The sequence below is a fragment of the Lolium perenne genome, chromosome 7, assembly GCF_019359855.2.
Source record: "Lolium perenne isolate Kyuss_39 chromosome 7, Kyuss_2.0, whole genome shotgun sequence".
Classification (NCBI taxonomy): Eukaryota; Viridiplantae; Streptophyta; class Magnoliopsida; order Poales; family Poaceae; genus Lolium; species Lolium perenne.
Window position 1 is genome coordinate 242,521,082 of NC_067250.2, and position 17,565 is coordinate 242,538,646.

Sequence of the window (17,565 nt, forward strand, 5' to 3'; positions counted from 1 at the left end):
GTCTCGAGCGTCCGATGCCGCTGTTGGCCAGTAAAATCCTGCCCTGAAGGCTTTTGCCACAAGGGACCTACTTCATGCGTGGTGTCCGCAAGTTCCCTCGTGTATCTCACGCAACAGCGCCTTTCCATCGTCAATGGCAATACACCTTTGAAAGATACCGGAGATGCTGCGCTTGTAGAGTTCTCCATTTACCACAGTAAAGGCCTTTGACCGTCTGACGATTCGCCTTGCTTCTACGGGATCCTCTGGTAATTCCTGCTTCGTCAGGTATGTTAGGAATGGCTTGGTCCATAGTGGTTCAAGGAGGAGGACCTGTTCCATAGATCGAGGTGGAGATTCTTCGACAGCTTTCTGCGGGTTTGCCTCTGATTCGTCAGCCGACGGCTTCGGAGGTGCCGATGCTTTCTCTTTTATCGATCGTTGAGTGATAACTTCATAAAACACTCCGTCTGGAATGGGGGAGCACATGGATCTGATATTTGCCAGAGTGTCAGCTTCCTCGTTGCTGGCTCTGCCGATATGCTTAAGTTCGCACCCTTCAAATTTGGCTTCCATATTTTGGTATAACTGTCGGTAGGCGATCATATTGTCACTGACCGCGTCGCATAGATTCATCAACTGCTGTACCACCAGGTTCGAGTCTCCATAAATTTCCAGGCGAGTTGCTCCACATGCCTTTGCCATCTTCATTCCATGCAACAGTGCTTCGTATTCTGCTTCATTATTTGTGGGCAGGGAGAAATTCATACGTAGTATGTACTTCATCTTGTCTCCTTGTGGCGATATTAGTATCACCCCTGCTCCTGCACCTGTGCTCTGCTTGGACCTGTCGAAGTACATTGTCCATGAACCCGACATGTCGGGTGCTGCCGGTGTTTGCGACTGGATCCAGTCTGCCACGAAATCTGGGAGGACTTGGGATTTTATCGCCGTTCTGTTGATGTAAGTTATGTCGTGTGGCGCTATCTCGATAGCCCATTGGGACACTCGACCTGTGGCCTCTGGGTTAGTGAGTATATTCTTCAGCGGTGCCTCGCTTACGACGATGATCGGGTGCTCCGTGAAGTAATGTCGTAGCTTGCGAGCTGTTCTCCACACTGCATACGCCAACTTCTGGTGATGAGGGTATCTCTGTTTCGCAGGTGTGATGTGGTGACCCTGCATACCACTGCATGTTGTAGTATGCCAGTCGTTGATATAACATTCACGAAGTACCAATCCGCAAATATTACATCCCTCAGAGTAGCAGGTCCATAACTCATTCATTTATTATTACAAGCAACATGTACATATCATCTCGGAGCTCCTCTTGGGTCCTAAGAGGAATACTCCTGGGTTCGAGGCGAACCCAACTTAACTTACAATACAAGAGTCTTACTAAGTTATACATTTTATTCTCCTTGAGCAGTTAAGTATTAAGAGTTCGTACTGCTCGGTTACTACTACTACTTGGTAGGTCTAAGCTTGCTCTCCTTCGGAACCCTCTCCGGTTCCGTAGACTATGAGGTAGTCTACACCTTCAACACCTCCAGAGAGGTCTGGTTCTTCATAGCCGATGACTTCGGCTCCTTCAGGGTCGTCGTTGTCCTTCTCTAGTCGATTCAGACAATCTAAGCAGGGGATTTAAGAGTGGTATGAGTACGAGCGTACTCAACAAGTTCATTATAGACAAGAGGTGTTTAATGCACTAGCTACGATATCAGACCAGAAAGTCTAATACCAATGCAGGTTTTGGTAACATTTCTTCAAGAGGTTGCTTTTATTCCAAAGAACTATGTCCGTCAGCCTTCACCGGTTTACTAGAACTTCATGGAGTTCCTTTCCGGCAGCGTTCGCAGTTCCAAATCCCAGAACAGGGAGTGACAGGTCACGATTCATTACACTCTGTAGAGGTGTGTTGCTTTACCCATAAGAGATCTTAACCTTGGTGCCAACCGGGCAGCTTTCCCGTCCACACTTCCTTCGGTGTGAGGCCCGGTATAAGGACTAGCCAATCATGTTCCTCCGCTACCTCGAACACCCACCCTTTGTTGAAATTTCGACCTTGGGTCCTCGCCGGTCAGCGTATCCAAAGGATACCATCCGACCTCGACTAATACCAGGCACGACGGCCTGATACCTTCGGCGATCGTTGCAACCCCTCATAGACCGAAATACCGTGGGGACTTAGGACTCCCCAGCCTCACCGCTTGCTCCTTCGGGCGACAAGTGTACTACGGACAATGCCGTGGGGACTTAGGACTCCCCAGCCTCACCGCTTGCCCACTTGGATTACAAGTGTACTACGGTAGAGCGCGTCCGTTGATGAACCAGAGGTGGAAACACTTTTGACTACTCCGTCCCACTCCGGATCTTATGGTTAACACGGGTATTACGGCACAAGAATCACTGGACGACATTTGTTGTTTAATCCTAGATGGATATAAACCCTTGCATTGGAACCTCCACCATATCAACACAATCCATGGTTCCATTGCCCACCACATAGTCATATTCATAGTTATGAAAATAGTGGTTTTGCTTTTTATGCAATAGTGATAAACATAATACTTTGCAAGTAATTTGGTAAAAATACTCAAATGACATGAGCAAGTGATGAACTTGCCTGAACACTGCAAAGTGTTGCAGTTGGATGGTGTGGACTGACCCTTGTCCTCTGTTGCTGAAAAATAGCATCATTGTCCGATAAGGGCAATGGTTAAAGAAGCAATTATGTATGATTCAGCTTTTAGGTTTGTTCCCCCCTTCCGGTGTTTTTATCATTTGATGTGATAGGTTAATACTAAGAATGATTTAGGGATACTCTATTTAGGGTAAAATACAACCTTGAAATGTTGTCAAGGTTCTTTTAAAGTCCAAAAGCATTTATGGACTAATTTTCATTATTGAAAATATAAGGTGTGATTTAAATGATTATTTTAATCATCAAATTTGGACTTAATCTTGTTTATCTTCAAAAATTCCTTTCCATATTTTATTATGATAGAGAATTTTATCCTGAGTTGTTTTTATATTTTTAATTATTTTTTAGAACTATTTATCATTTTCTATGTATTTTCAAAGTTTCATGATTAAATGGATTTGTGAAAAGTCCAAAATGCCCCTGGGCCCACCTGTCAGGGTGGCCCAGCGGGTTAACCCTAACCCGAGCCGCCTATCTGGCTCGGTCGGACGCACCCGTCCCCTTCCCCTTCTCCCTCGCGAACCCTAGCCCTTCGAGCTCTGGCGAATCCCGCGTCGCCCGCGCCGTCGCCGAATTACTCCGGCCGCCTCCGGCCACTCCCGCCGGCGAGAACATGTGGATCTGGACCGCCTCTTGACGGCGGACCTGATGGTCCGCGTCGATCTGACGCTTGCGTCCCCGTTCGCTCGCCATCGACTCTCCCGTGCGCCAGGCTTTCGGCGTCCGCCGCCACCGCGCGTTGGAGAGGCCGTGGCCCTTCCACCTGGTGCTCCCCAGGGCGCGTGGTGCTGCGCTGGGGTGCTGTGGTGGTCGCCGAGGCTTGGTTTGGCCAGGCCTGGTGCCGCCGTATGCCCTGGCGTGCGCCGCCGTGGCCGTGTCGACCATCTCCTCCCCGGTATGTGCTTCTCCTTCTCCTTTGCTACCTGTTCTACTTCTTCTCCTCCTCTTCTTGTCTAGCTCTGGCCACTGGCCTTGCTTCCCCTCGTGGAGATGCTGGCCATGCCGTGATGCTGTTGCTGCGCCGTGCTAGGGCTTGGCATGCTGTTGCGCTACTGCTGCTGTGCTTGCTATGGATGCGCGTATGCTGCTGTGCTGTGTTGCTGCCATGAATCAAAGTTGTTGTGTTGTGCTGTTCTTCTTTACATCTTACTGTTGTAACTCATGAGCTCTTGCTCATGAGCATACTGTGATGCTATGCTCTATTTAGTTGTTCCTGCTGTTGCTATATTACTCCTGCCTCTCCTGTGTGTGCAATTGCTTGCCCCTGGCTTGATCATGATGCCTGATCATTGCCTTTGGCTAGTGCCAGTGCTCCTGATGTGCTATCCCTGTGCTATAATTCATGGTCATGCTCAATTGAGCATTGTTGTTGGCTAAACAACATCATCTTGTGATGTGTGCTGTGTGCTATCCTTGTGTACTTGATCCAGTGGTACCTCATGCCTTTGATGTGCTTCTGGATACAATTGTAATGCTTTATTCACTTATGTGTGTTGCAGTTGTTCAGTTATATGATTGGTTTAATTATCTGGTCCATGTATTGATACTAGAATTGGTTCTAGCATGCTTTAGCATGCTTTAGCAAGCTTCCGATGATCTTGTGATCATCAGTTGCTTGTAATAGCTGTTGTGTTGTTCATGTGCCTCACTGCTACTCAACCTGTGATGTGTGTGTGTCACACAGGCTTGTCCTGGGGTGTGCTGGTGCTTGCTCAAGCATCAGTTGATGCTTGCAATGATCCATTGGATCATCTGCAAGGTGCTGGTGCTTTGATTACTTGTGTAGTTCATTTATCTGTATTGGCTTGCTTCATTAAATGGATGAATGATGTGAACTACTTGCAGTAATGATCCTTTCAATGAATTTGGTAAGGCTAGATGGATGCCAACCACTGGTTGGGTACCCTAGCCCACTACTGAACCCTATTGGGTGATGATGTGGTGGCTTAAGGTGTTGGCTGTGGGTTGAGGTGGCCCTGACAGCCCTTTGGTGCTGTCCAAGGGTAGCTCCCCCTCTCTGTGGCTTGCTGTGGTTGGTGAATGCTTGCTGTAAGTGGATAATTGCTCACTAGTTGATCCAAGACTGGACTTCCAGTGGCTTTTGATGTTGAGAAATTATATAGACAAAGATTTGTCTATTTGTCTGATGGTATAGCTAGCTATAGGTGCTAAGTGTTCATGGTTGATTAGATAGGATCAACCCTTGCTGGATTTCCTTGGTGGTGTCAGTGTTTTGATCCAACCAATGTTCCCTTGGTTGATTTACCTATTGGCTTCTTCCATATTTGCTTGCACCAAATGGTTTGGTAACCAGATGATGACACAAACAGGGTTCTACCCTTCTGTGCTCCTGTAATGCATAGCATGCTTATTTATGAGCAAAACATGATTTTGCTGAAGATGATCTTTGTATACCTCACTCCAGCTCCTAGATTATGTTTTGATGTAGTGGTTTTTCTTCTGGTTGATGACTTAAGCTTGCCCTGCTCCTCCTGGCTAGCTTGAGCTTGCTCTACTCCATCTGGTGCTTGCTCACAGTTGACAGTTCTTGGTGAAACTGTCCCTGGATTGTAACACCCCAAATTTCAATGAAAAAGAAAGTTAGAGAATTCCAGAAATACAAAATTTCAAACCAACAAAAACTTTTCTTTTGCATATAGTACCATGCATAGGACTTGTGCATTTGAGTGATATGCCATGATGATTGTTATTACTTGTATTTGTTATGCTCTAAAACCCTAGGGTGATCATGTGGAGATCACCAACCAAATAAATCAAAAAGGGAAGAAATTCCCATAATTGAAAAACCCTAAAAACCCTCACATATGCCCTATGGCATTTTTCGAAATTTTAACCCTAGACCTATTTGGTCTTCACCATTAGTTGAATAATGTTGTGAAACACTTATTACAACTTTTGGAATCAAGGGTTCACCATTCAAATGAATTTCCAACACTTTTCCCACTCACATGTGATGATGACCAAATCTGCCAATTTCAGTCTGATCACCACTTTGAGCCCCTGCAATTCAATTTTCCCAAACCATTCTTTGCTAACTCCTTGCACCATTTCAAAGTCAACATCAAGGTGAACAACTTTGATGAAGACCACCCTGCCAAATTCATCTTTGATCACTAGCTATGCTCACCCAAAGTGGCAACTTTATAATAAGTTCAACAATCTTCACTTAGCCATTTTGGGCCATTTTTGAAATCCAATTTTTCCACCACCACCTCAACTCATCTCTGGTCAAATACAACTTATCTCAACACTCACATTTCACAAACATTCACCTTTTGCATTATTTCCATTTTTGATATTTTTGAATTTTCCAATTTTGAACCCTATTCACACACTATTGCAAATAGTGATCTACCTCACATTTTTCAAACCAAAGCTACACTACATGGTTCCCCTGCCCCCTCTAACCCTAAGGGAAGCATAGTGGAGCTAAGGAGGAGGAGCTAGATTGCATGGCATGGCCATGCCGGCCATGGCATCACCATGCCGAGCCTCCCCCTCTCTCCCTTGCTTGCCAACCTTGGCCCCCTCGCCACAAAGCACGCCACCACACTGCCTAGCCTCGCCTAGCACAGCCCTGGTCGAGGAGGAGCTCGACAACGCCGAGACCAGCTCGCGTCCATGGCGCCCTGGACGCCGCGCACGTCGCGCGTGTGCACGCCGCGGGCACACACTGGCCACGCGCCGCGCCGTCACCACAAGCACGCCCTGGACTCGCTGACCAGCCGTTGAGCATCGCCGCGTCGCCACGCAACCACCAGACATGCTCTCGACCCCGACCCGTGCCCGCCGTCGCCGGAGACGACAACGCGATCCCGCGACCAGCACGGCAGACACGGAAACAATGCCTCGCCCACAGACACCGCCCGACCGCGCCATCGCCACCTACAGATTCGCCTGGACGAGGAGAACACCGTAGCACCCTCGCCTAGCCCAACACCTCGCCGGAACCGCCGCACCTCGGTCGACTTCTTCACGGCCAAGCCGCACCCTTGGCCATCTATAAATACCGCGTTCCCTGGACGAAGCTGAGCACACCACCACGTTCACCACCCTCCACTGCTTCTCCTCCACCCAACCACTCGCTCGATTCTTGCCGGAGTTGCTCCAATTTGAAGCCCGGAGCCCGCCAGTACCGCACCTCGCCGCCGTCGATTGGAGCCGATCCAGGAAACGCCGCCGGTGCCAGGAGCTTCGCCGTCGTCCACATCGACATCACGCACACTGCCAGCCACCGCGGGAGCCCTGGTTAGCTCTCCCACCCCCTACCCGAGCCGCCGGCGAACCTCTCTCTCGCCGGCGAGACGATGCACCTCAGCCGTTAGATCCCTCTCTAATCCTACGCTCCACGTCGCCCCGTACCGCTTCGGCGTTTAAACGCCGCTGACATGCGGGACCCCTGTCCGGCAGCCCACGCCGGCCCAGACGCGTGGTGGGCTGGCCTTGGGCCTGTTTAAACTATTTCAGCCCGTTAGCTTTTCCCGCCGGCCTGTTTAATTCAAATTCGTTTTAAACATTTTCCAAACATTTTCAATACTGCCCAAACTTTGAAATTTAATAGTTTCAAATTGGCTAAACCAAATTTAGTGAATTTGATATTGTTGGAAAGCCACTGAAATTCTCTATCCAATGCCACTGGCCTCTTGGTCAAATTCTTTGTAGAATTAATGTGACAAAAATAACAAGCCAGGGACATTTCCCTATTCAAATAATTCTTAAAAATCAACCAAAATAGATATTAAGTTAATTCCAACTCTAATAGCTCACTTTTGACTTACACTAATTGTTTATGCAATAAAATGGTGTGGTCACTTTGCATGATCATGCCATGGTTTAATGAATGGATATTTTGACTAGTTTAACTAGTTGATATTATCCAAAACTATTAAAGTTAAATTGTGTGAAGTCTTACACTTCATTTAAACTTGTCTCACATGAATTCATGGGATGCTTGGACCCCTGGTTCCAAACTCTCTTATATGAATTTCTTGAGATTTAAATCAAATATAGTGTTATTTAAATAGCATGAGGTGTTCCATCTCATTTAAATCATTCTCCCAAATGATGATGATGATGAACATTTGATCTAGGTCAAGATGAGTTCATCCATGATTGTTGGAGAAATTAAATCTTAAGAAGATTTCAATGAGAGGAAATTATTTCTCAAGAACCCTATGGAAACTATCTTTTACATATAGAATACAAATCCTATTTTAATCCCACAACCCATGCACCCTAGTTTATTTATGTGTGTGCATAGAGTAGTTTGTGTGTTTAGTTGTGATGTGTGGAATAGCCCTGGAATTAGTGAGTAATTATACTCGTATTCAAATTTAGACGGTAGCACCGGAGAGTACGCCGAAGAAGAAGGTTGCTACCAGGAGGAGGAAGAGGAACAGTTTGAGAACTACCAAGGCAAGCTAAATTACTATGCAAGCTTTTATTCTTGCCAAGTGCCAAGCCCCTTGGGGCAAGGCACCATGTCTTACCTTTTCTGATGTGAACCCATCCCAAGTTTTTACTTGTTTTCCAAATGATTTCCTTTTATAGTTAACTTTGGTCAAAACACAAGTTGGATACTAGAGTAGTGAGTTAGTCTCTTCCAAGCAAAGCAAGGTAGCACCCCTCATGACTTAGAGCTAGTGCTAATCAACTAAACTTGACTACTCTAGATGGGAACTTTGTGATTTTGAAAGGAATTTGAAACCTTGGAATGAAGATGCATTCCATTGAATGATTTTTGAAGGTGAATATGACCAAGAGAAGATGGTGATTTTTGATAAAACATGATGTTGGTTTGAATGCGATACCTTTCCAATTCTCAAGTACCCCCACAATACCTGATTATGGGTAGGGCTTAACTGGAAGTTTATGCGTCTTAGTATGGGTTCCCTCTAACAAGCGTCATCGGGGTTATGCCGAAAGCTGCCTCTACCACAAAAGAAACGATACGATATGATGCGAAATGAGGTGAATGTCCGGCCCAAGCCCTGTGCAGTTCCCAGGTTGACAGTTGGTCTTCACTGGGAGGCCAAGCTCATGGGGAGAGGTGCTCATACTAGGATTCGTAAGTGAAAGGTTATGGTTGATGATCCGCGTACTGTGTTACGATTATTCGGGGAAATCCCGACGGATGAAATCAAATGTTGTGGCACAAGTGTGCAACCTCTGCAGAGTGTAAACCTATTCGAATAGCCGCGTCCACGGTTACGGACGGTTGGAAAGGCCATACAGTTTCCGATGTCATATCTTTGAAAATGATGTTGAAAGGTGATGGTGAATTGACTTGTGGTGAAATGACTTGTGGTGAATTGAATTGAAATCACCACTTGAATGGTGGGAATGACACTAATGTTCCCACTTGGGTTAGTTAGCACTTGAGTAGGCTTTTCTCAAAGCTTTGTGAACTAAAACTAGCTTTATGCAAATAAACTAGAGCTTAGCAAACCCTACTAGAATGTCTAGCACTTACATTAGTATTAGTTTGCGAGTACTCAACGTACTCACGGCTTTGTCCCTGGCTATTCAAATGGCCAGAGTATGAAGATGAACAAGGAGATGACCAGCAGGATGCCTACGACAACTAAGCGCCTTCCGACGTCAAGCGTTGGCCTGTGGACTAGAGAGTCCTTGTATCTTACGCTTCCGCTATGTTGAACTATGAACTTGTGTTTGTTCGTTGATCAATAGATCAACTATTCGTGTAATATGGATCATGTGATTCCAATTTGTAAGACTTATGGGTTGTAATGAATGATGATCGTGATACTTAACTATTATGCCTCGCAACAACAATATTCCTGGGATTGCGATGTATGACATAATAGGCATTCGGACTTAAAAATCCGGGTGTTGACAAGTTGGTATCAGAGCCATTGTTTGACCTTAGAAGACCTTAGTTAGAATGGGCGTTCTGAAAAATTTAACTTTGAAATCAAATGAAAGGACTTATTTGAGAAAATTTACTACACTCTTGCCTTCGAGACTTTGCCAAAATTTGATCATGTCTATCTTTTTTTAAATCAACTTAAAACCTTGCCACACTTTGCACTCTCTAACTTACTCATCCAATTCTCTTCCAGATGGAGCCGAATGAACCCCTCAACACCAAGTTCTATCAGCTTGGAAACGGAGGAAGCTTGATCTTCGAGCATGACCTCGACTCCCTGTCGGATCACCTTGGCCGCCCACACCCCGAGTTTCACGGGATTCAGGTGGACGACCAGCCGGGAGGGGAACTGCAGTGGATTATCACTGCCGACTTGAGGGGCAAGCTGGAGCCTCCCACCTCGGAGAGGATCCTTTTCTCTTTCAGGGAAAGCAACTGGCTCGACGGGCTTGCACGTGCTCTTCAGGAAGCACTTGCTCGTCTGTGCGGACAGAATACCGAAGCCCTTCGTGAGGAACGCTTTGCGCATCTCGCACGGCGTAACTCTGACGGAAGACCCATGGATGTGCCACTCCACCCCCAGTTGAGGCACCATGTGGATCACTTGGACTTCATGCTCTACCCAGACTCAGAGGGACCTCGACGCCTCTCGCGCTTACGCGAACCAGACCCATGCTCACATCATCGAGCAGGGTGAGGCGATCAAGCTACTCAACAACGACCGCAGGAACCTTCGCCAGCAGCGTGCCAAGAAGGACGCTACGATTCGCCGCCTTCGCGACCGGATCGCGTCACTTGAGGCCACTGTCACGGCCCAGGAGGATCAGATTCGTCACATGGAGGAGGACGATGAAGGCATCGATATTCAGGGAGGAGACGCCTTTCTGAGCGATGACGATGACTTTGAGGAGGACGAGAACACCGAGGAGGAGGACTACGAGTTCCTGGAGGCCGGACAGGATGACTACGTCCCGATTGATATCGACGATGAGGAGTAGTTGCACTAGTTTCACTTATAGTAGGTGTGAGTTGTATCCCGTCCTTTGTATCGTAGCATGGGAATGGTTCTTAAAACCATTGGAGTATGTGTGTAGTTTGTACTATGTGTTGCATGAATGAATGAATGTTATGTTTGTCATGAAAAGATTACAAGTTTTCAAATGTTTTTCAAACTTAAATGAACCATAGAATGTTCCCTCTTATCTCATGATCTTCTATACCTTCGGATGGCCCCTCCGAATCGCACCAACGACGCGATGATGCAGCTTCTGCAAACCCTGCTTGCGACCGGGAAACCGAGAGAGCCGAGCGCCAAGCCAACATCATCGCCTTGCAGAACATCGCCCAAGGCCATGGAAATCATGACCACCCCGGATCCAAGCTCAAGAACTTCCAGAACACCAACCCTCCGGTGTTTAGCAAGACCGAGGAGCCCCTCGACGCCGACGATTGGCTCCAGACTATGGAGAACAATCTGGAAGTAGCTGGAGTGGAAGCCAACGAGAAGGTGTTGTTCGCCACTCACTACCTCGCTGGACCAGCTCGCGCTTGGTGGACAAGTACCCGTGCCATGAACGGAGGTCAATTCATGACTTGGGAGGATTTCAAACTCAAGTTCAGCAAGTACCATGTACCCCGGGTCTTATCAAGAAGATGAGGGATGAGTTCCGTGAACTGAAACAAGGTCGCATGACGGTGGTTGAGTACCGCGACAAGTTTCTCACCTTGTCAAGGTATGCCCCTGATGAGACGGACACCGTTGAAAAGAGGAAGGAGAGATTCCTGAACGGGCTGCATGATGAGATGCAGACTGTCCTCGTCAACATCCCCTTCGCCGACCTCGAAGCCCTTGTTGACTCCGCCATCCAGATGGAGGGCAAGTTGAACCAAGCCAATGAGAACCGCAAGCGCCGCATGGCAAATCAGAGTGGATCAAGCCACCCCCAAAAGTTTCGCCCTAGCTCAAGCGGAGGTTTCAATCCGAGACATAACAAACCCCCGATACCAAACTCTCGCCCCGGTTATCAGAACCGAAGTGGAGGAAACTCCAAGCCAGGAGGCTACAACCCCAACTACAACAACAACAACTACAACCGCGCTCCACCTCGAGCCCCGAACACCAACAACACCAACACCAACACCAACCCCAGAACCGGGAGCAATGCCATTCCCGTTGCGAACAAGCAGGACAAGAGCACTATCACTTGTTATGAGTGTGGTGTAGTGGGGCACTACTCCAACGAGTGTCCCAAGCGTCTTGCCAAGCTCGCCGGCAACACCGCTGCTCCTGCTCAGCAGCAACGCCGTGTCTCCACCGGCAAGAAGTTCGCCCCAACAACCCCAACAACCGCAACGGCCGCCTCTACCACATGAACGCCGAAGAAGCCCGTGAAGCCCCGTATGTGGTACTGGGTATGTTTTCTGTCAACCACACCCCCGCTAGAGTGTTGTTTGATTCCGGAGCATCGCATTCCTTTGTCACCGAAGATTTTGCATCAACAAGTAAAATTCAACCCCTCAGTTTGAAGCATGTTATGATAGTTCAAATCCCCGGATCAACCACCAAAGCCAGAAAATTTTGTAAAAATGTGCCAATCAAAATCCATGATGTTGATTTCTTTGCAAATCTCATCATACTTGGAACCAAAGGTTTGGAAGTTGTCCTAGGAATGGACTGGATGTCCAAACACAATGGATTGATAGACTGCGCCAAGAAAGCCATAACCATGACTAGCAACACCGGAATCGTAGTTGAGCACGTCTCTGAAAAACTACCCAGAAAATTTACCTGCAACCAAAGTGTATCCAAGCCTACTCTGGATCAAATCAGGGTCGTTTGTCGCTACCCTGATGTGTTTCCGGATGATCTACCCGGTATGCCCCCGGACCGGGATATCGAGTTTATCATCGAGTTAATCCCCGGAACTGGACCCATCGCCCAGAGAGCCTACAGCATGAACGCAGCCGAGCTTGTGGAGCTGAAGAAGCAAATAGATGACATGTTAGCCAAAGGTTTGATCAGACCAAGTGCATCCCCCTGGAGATCCCCCGTCTTGTTTGTCGACAAGAAGGATGGTGCAAATCGTTTATGCACCGACTATCGTAAGCTTAACGATGTCACCATCAAAAACAAATACCCCTTACCCAAGATCGAAGACTTGTTCGACCAACTCACCGGATCCCGAGTTTTCTCGAAAATTGATCTTAGAACTGGATACCACCAACTGAAGATCCGAGCCACCGATATTCCAAAAACTGCCTTTACCACCAGATATGGGTTGTATGAGTACAACGTCATGTCATTTGGACTGACCAATGCTCCCGCTTATTTCATGAATCTCATGAATAAGATCTTCATGAACTTCTTGGACAAATTTGTCGTTGTTTTCATCGACGACATTTTGGTCTACTCCAAGTCCGAAGAAGAACATGAACAGCATCTGGAGATTGTTCTAGAAACCCTGAGACAGCACCAGCTGTACGCCAAGTTTAGCAAGTGTGAGTTTTGGCTGGAAGAAGTTGGATTCCTCGGACACATCTTGTCTGCAGGAGGAATTGCCGTAGATCCCGCCAAGATCAAAACTGTTATGGAATGGAAAGCTCCGACCACACAAACTGAGGTCCGTGCTTTTCTTGGATTAGCCGGATATTACCGCAGATTTGTAGAAGGTTTTTTGAGCATCGCTCGACCAATGACCCAACCGCTGAAAAAGGACAGAAAGTTTGAGTGGACCGACAAGTGTGAAGAGAGCTTTCAACAGCTCAAGAGTAGACCGACAACAGCCCCAATCCTGATCATGCCGTATATCGCAAAGCCCTTTGACGTATATTGCGACGCCTCCAAGATCGGACTTGGATGCGTGCTTATGCAAGAAGGAAAGGTTGTATCCTACCTTTCTAGGCAACTCAAGCAACATGAGCAGAACTACCCAACCCACGACCTCGAGCTTGCAGCCGTGGTCTTAGCCTTGAAAGTTTGGCGTCATTACCTCATGGGTAATCGATGCGAGATTTACTCCGACCACAAAAGCCTCAAATACATTTTCACCCAGAAGGAGTTAAACATGAGACAACGCCGATGGATCGAATTGATCAAGGATTACGACATGGAGATTCACTACCACCCCGGCAAGGCCAATGTGGTAGCGGATGCTTTGAGTCGATCGCCGTGCCAGTTGAACTCCATGCTCGCAACCGAACAGCCTAGTTTGCACCAAGAGTTTGAACAGTTCAGACTTGAACTTGTAAGTGAAGGATTCCTAGCCAGCATCGAATCGCAACCTACCTTGATTGGTCAGATCAAGGAAGCCCAGAAGGACAACGCTAGCATTGATGGAATCAAGAAACAGATAGCCGCAGGAAAAGCCCCCGGATTCACCATTGACGAAGCCGGAGTGCTTTGGTACAAAGAACGCCTCTGCGTACCATCGGACTCGACCGAAACAAGTCATCCCGCAAGAAGCCCATGACACCCTTTACTCAATCCACCCCGGAGGTACCAAGATGTACCAGGACCTGAAAGAACAATTTTGGTGGCACGGAATGAAGAGAGAGATCGGTAGCTATATCGCTAAGTGTGACATCTGCCAACGAGTTAAGGCAGAACACCGAGAGACCCGCCGGACTGTTGCAACCCCTTCATATTCCAGAATGGAATTGTGACTCCGTAGGATTGTACTTTTGCACCGGACTGCCCAAATCCAAAGCAAAGGCAATGATTCCATATGGGTAGTGGTCGATAGATTGACCAAAGTCGCCCATTTCATCGCCGTCAAAACCACCTATCAAGGCCCCAAGTTAGCTGAACTCTACATCTCCAGAATAGTCGCTTTGCATGGAACCCCCAAATCGATAGTGTCAGATAGAGGATCACGGTTCACCTCAAGGTTCGGCAGAAAGTGCATGAAGGACTAGGCACTCGCCTAAATTTCAGCACCGCCTATCACCCTCGGACCGACGGACAGACCGAGAGAGTAAACCGAGATCGGAAGACATGCTTAGAGCATGCGTCTTTGGAATACGGATCCAAGTGGGAAGACCGCCTACCTTACGCAGAATTCTCATACAACAATAGTTATCAAGCCAGCCTACAGATGGCCCCCTTTGAAGCCTTGTACGGAAGGAAGTGCCGTACCCCCCCGAACTGGTCGAAGTCGGAGAGAGTCAAGTTTTCGGCCCGCACGTTCTTCGTGAAGCCGAAGAGAAGGTTCACAAGATCCGTGAGTACCTCAAGACTGCGCAATCCAGACAGAAGAGCTACGCCGACAAGAGACGTCGGGAGATGACCTTTGAGATCGGAGATTTTGTCTATCTCAAAGTATCCCCCTTGAAAGGGATGCAAAGGTTTCAGCTGAAAGGAAAGCTTGCACCTCGCTACGTGGGACCTTTCCAAGTCCTCAGCCGCCGAGGTGAAGTATCTTATCAACTGGAGTTGCCTGAAGAAATGTCGGCTGTGCACGACGTTTTTCACATCTCACTTCTCCGGAAATGTCTTGAAGTCCCTGAGAAGACCGAAGTGTTCAAGAACATCGATCACCGATCGGTGGATATCAACAAGGATCTGACTTACCGCGAAGTGCCGATTCGCATCCTAGAAGAAGCATACAGAACCACCCGCACCCGAAGCATCAAGTTTCTAAAGATCCAATGGAGCAATCATACCGAGGATGAAGCCACCTGGGAACGCGAAGACTTCATGAAGAAGGAGTACCCAGATCTCTTTAGTACCTAACTTTCTTTTTGATCTCGGGACGAGATCTTTTGTAAGGGGGAAGGGTTTGTAACACCCCAAATTTCAATGAAAAAGAAAGTTAGAGAATTCCAGAAATACAAAATTTCAAACCAACAAAAACTTTTCTTTTGCATATAGTACCATGCATAGGACTTGTGCATTTGAGTGATATGCCATGATGATTGTTATTACTTGTATTTGTTATGCTCTAAAACCCTAGGGTGATCATGTGGAGATCACCAACCAAATAAATCAAAAAGGGAAGAAATTCCCATAATTGAAAAACCCTAAAAACCCTCACATATGCCCTATGGCATTTTTCGAAATTTTAACCCTAGACCTATTTGGTCTTCACCATTAGTTGAATAATGTTGTGAAACACTTATTACAACTTTTGGAATCAAGGGTTCACCATTCAAATGAATTTCCAACACTTTTCCCACTCACATGTGATGATGACCAAATCTGCCAATTTCAGTCGATCACCACTTTGAGCCCCCTGCAATTCAATTTTCCCAAACCATTCTTTGCTAACTCCTTGCACCATTTCAAAGTCAACATCAAGGTGAACAACTTTGATGAAGACCACCCTGCCAAATTCATCTTTGATCACTAGCTATGCTCACCCAAAGTGGCAACTTTATAATAAGTTCAACAATCTTCACTTAGCCATTTTGGGCCATTTTTGAAATCCAATTTTTCCACCACCACCTCAACTCATCTCTGGTCAAATACAACTTATCTCAACACTCACATTTCACAAACATTCACCTTTTGCATTATTTCCATTTTTGATATTTTTGAATTTTCCAATTTTGAACCCTATTCACACACTATTGCAAATAGTGATCTACCTCACATTTTTCAAACCAAAGCTACACTACATGGTTCCCCTGCCCCCTCTAACCCTAAGGGAAGCATAGTGGAGCTAAGGAGGAGGAGCTAGATTGCATGGCATGGCCATGCCGGCCATGGCATCACCATGCCGAGCCTCCCCTCTCTCCATTGCTTGCCAACCTTGGCCCCCTCGCCACAGCACGCCACCACACTGCCTAGCCTCGCCTAGCACAGCCCTGGTCGAGGAGGAGCTCGACAACGCCGAGACCAGCTCGCGTCCATGGCGCCCTGGACGCCGCGCACGTCGCGCGTGTGCACGCCGCGGGCACACACTGGCCACGCGCCGCGCCGTCACCACAAGCACGCCCTGGACTCGCTGACCAGCCGTTGAGCATCGCCGCGTCGCCACGCAACCACCAGACATGCTCTCGACCCCGACCCGTGCCCGCCGTCGCCGGAGACGACAACGCGATCCCGCGACCAGCACGGCAGACACGGAAACAATGCCTCGCCCACAGACACCGCCCGACCGCGCCATCGCCACCTACAGATTCGCCTGGACGAGGAGAACACCGTAGCACCCTCGCCTAGCCCAACACCTCGCCGGAACCGCCGCACCTCGGTCGACTTCTTCACGGCCAAGCCGCACCCTTGGCCATCTATAAATACCGCGTTCCCTGGACGAAGCTGAGCACACCACCACGTTCACCACCCTCCACTGCTTCTCCTCCACCCAACCACTCGCTCGATTCTTGCCGGAGTTGCTCCAATTTGAAGCCCGGAGCCCGCCAGTACCGCACCTCGCCGCCGTCGATTGGAGCCGATCCAGGAAACGCCGCCGGTGCCAGGAGCTTCGCCGTCGTCCACATCGACATCACGCACACTGCCAGCCACCGCGGGAGCCCTGGTTAGCTCTCCCACCCCGACCCGAGCCGCCGGCGAACCTCTCTCTCGCCGGCGAGACGATGCACCTCAGCCGTTAGATCCCTCTCTAATCCTACGCTCCACGTCGCCCCGTACCGCTTCGGCGTTTAAACGCCGCTGACATGCGGGACCCCCTGTCAGGCAGCCCACGCGGGCACAGACGCGTGGTGGGCTGGCCTTGGGCCTGTTTAAACTATTTCAGCCCGTTAGCTTTTCCCGCCGGCCTGTTTAATTCAAATTCGTTTTAAACATTTTCCAAACATTTTCAATACTGCCCAAACTTTGAAATTTAATAGTTTCAAATTGGCTAAACCAAATTTAGTGAATTTGATATTGTTGGAAAGCCACTGAAATTCTCTATCCAATGCCACTGGCCTCTTGGTCAAATTCTTTGTAGAATTAATGTGACAAAAATAACAAGCCAGGGACTTTTCCCTATTCAAATAATTCTTAAAAATCAACCAAAATAGATATTAAGTT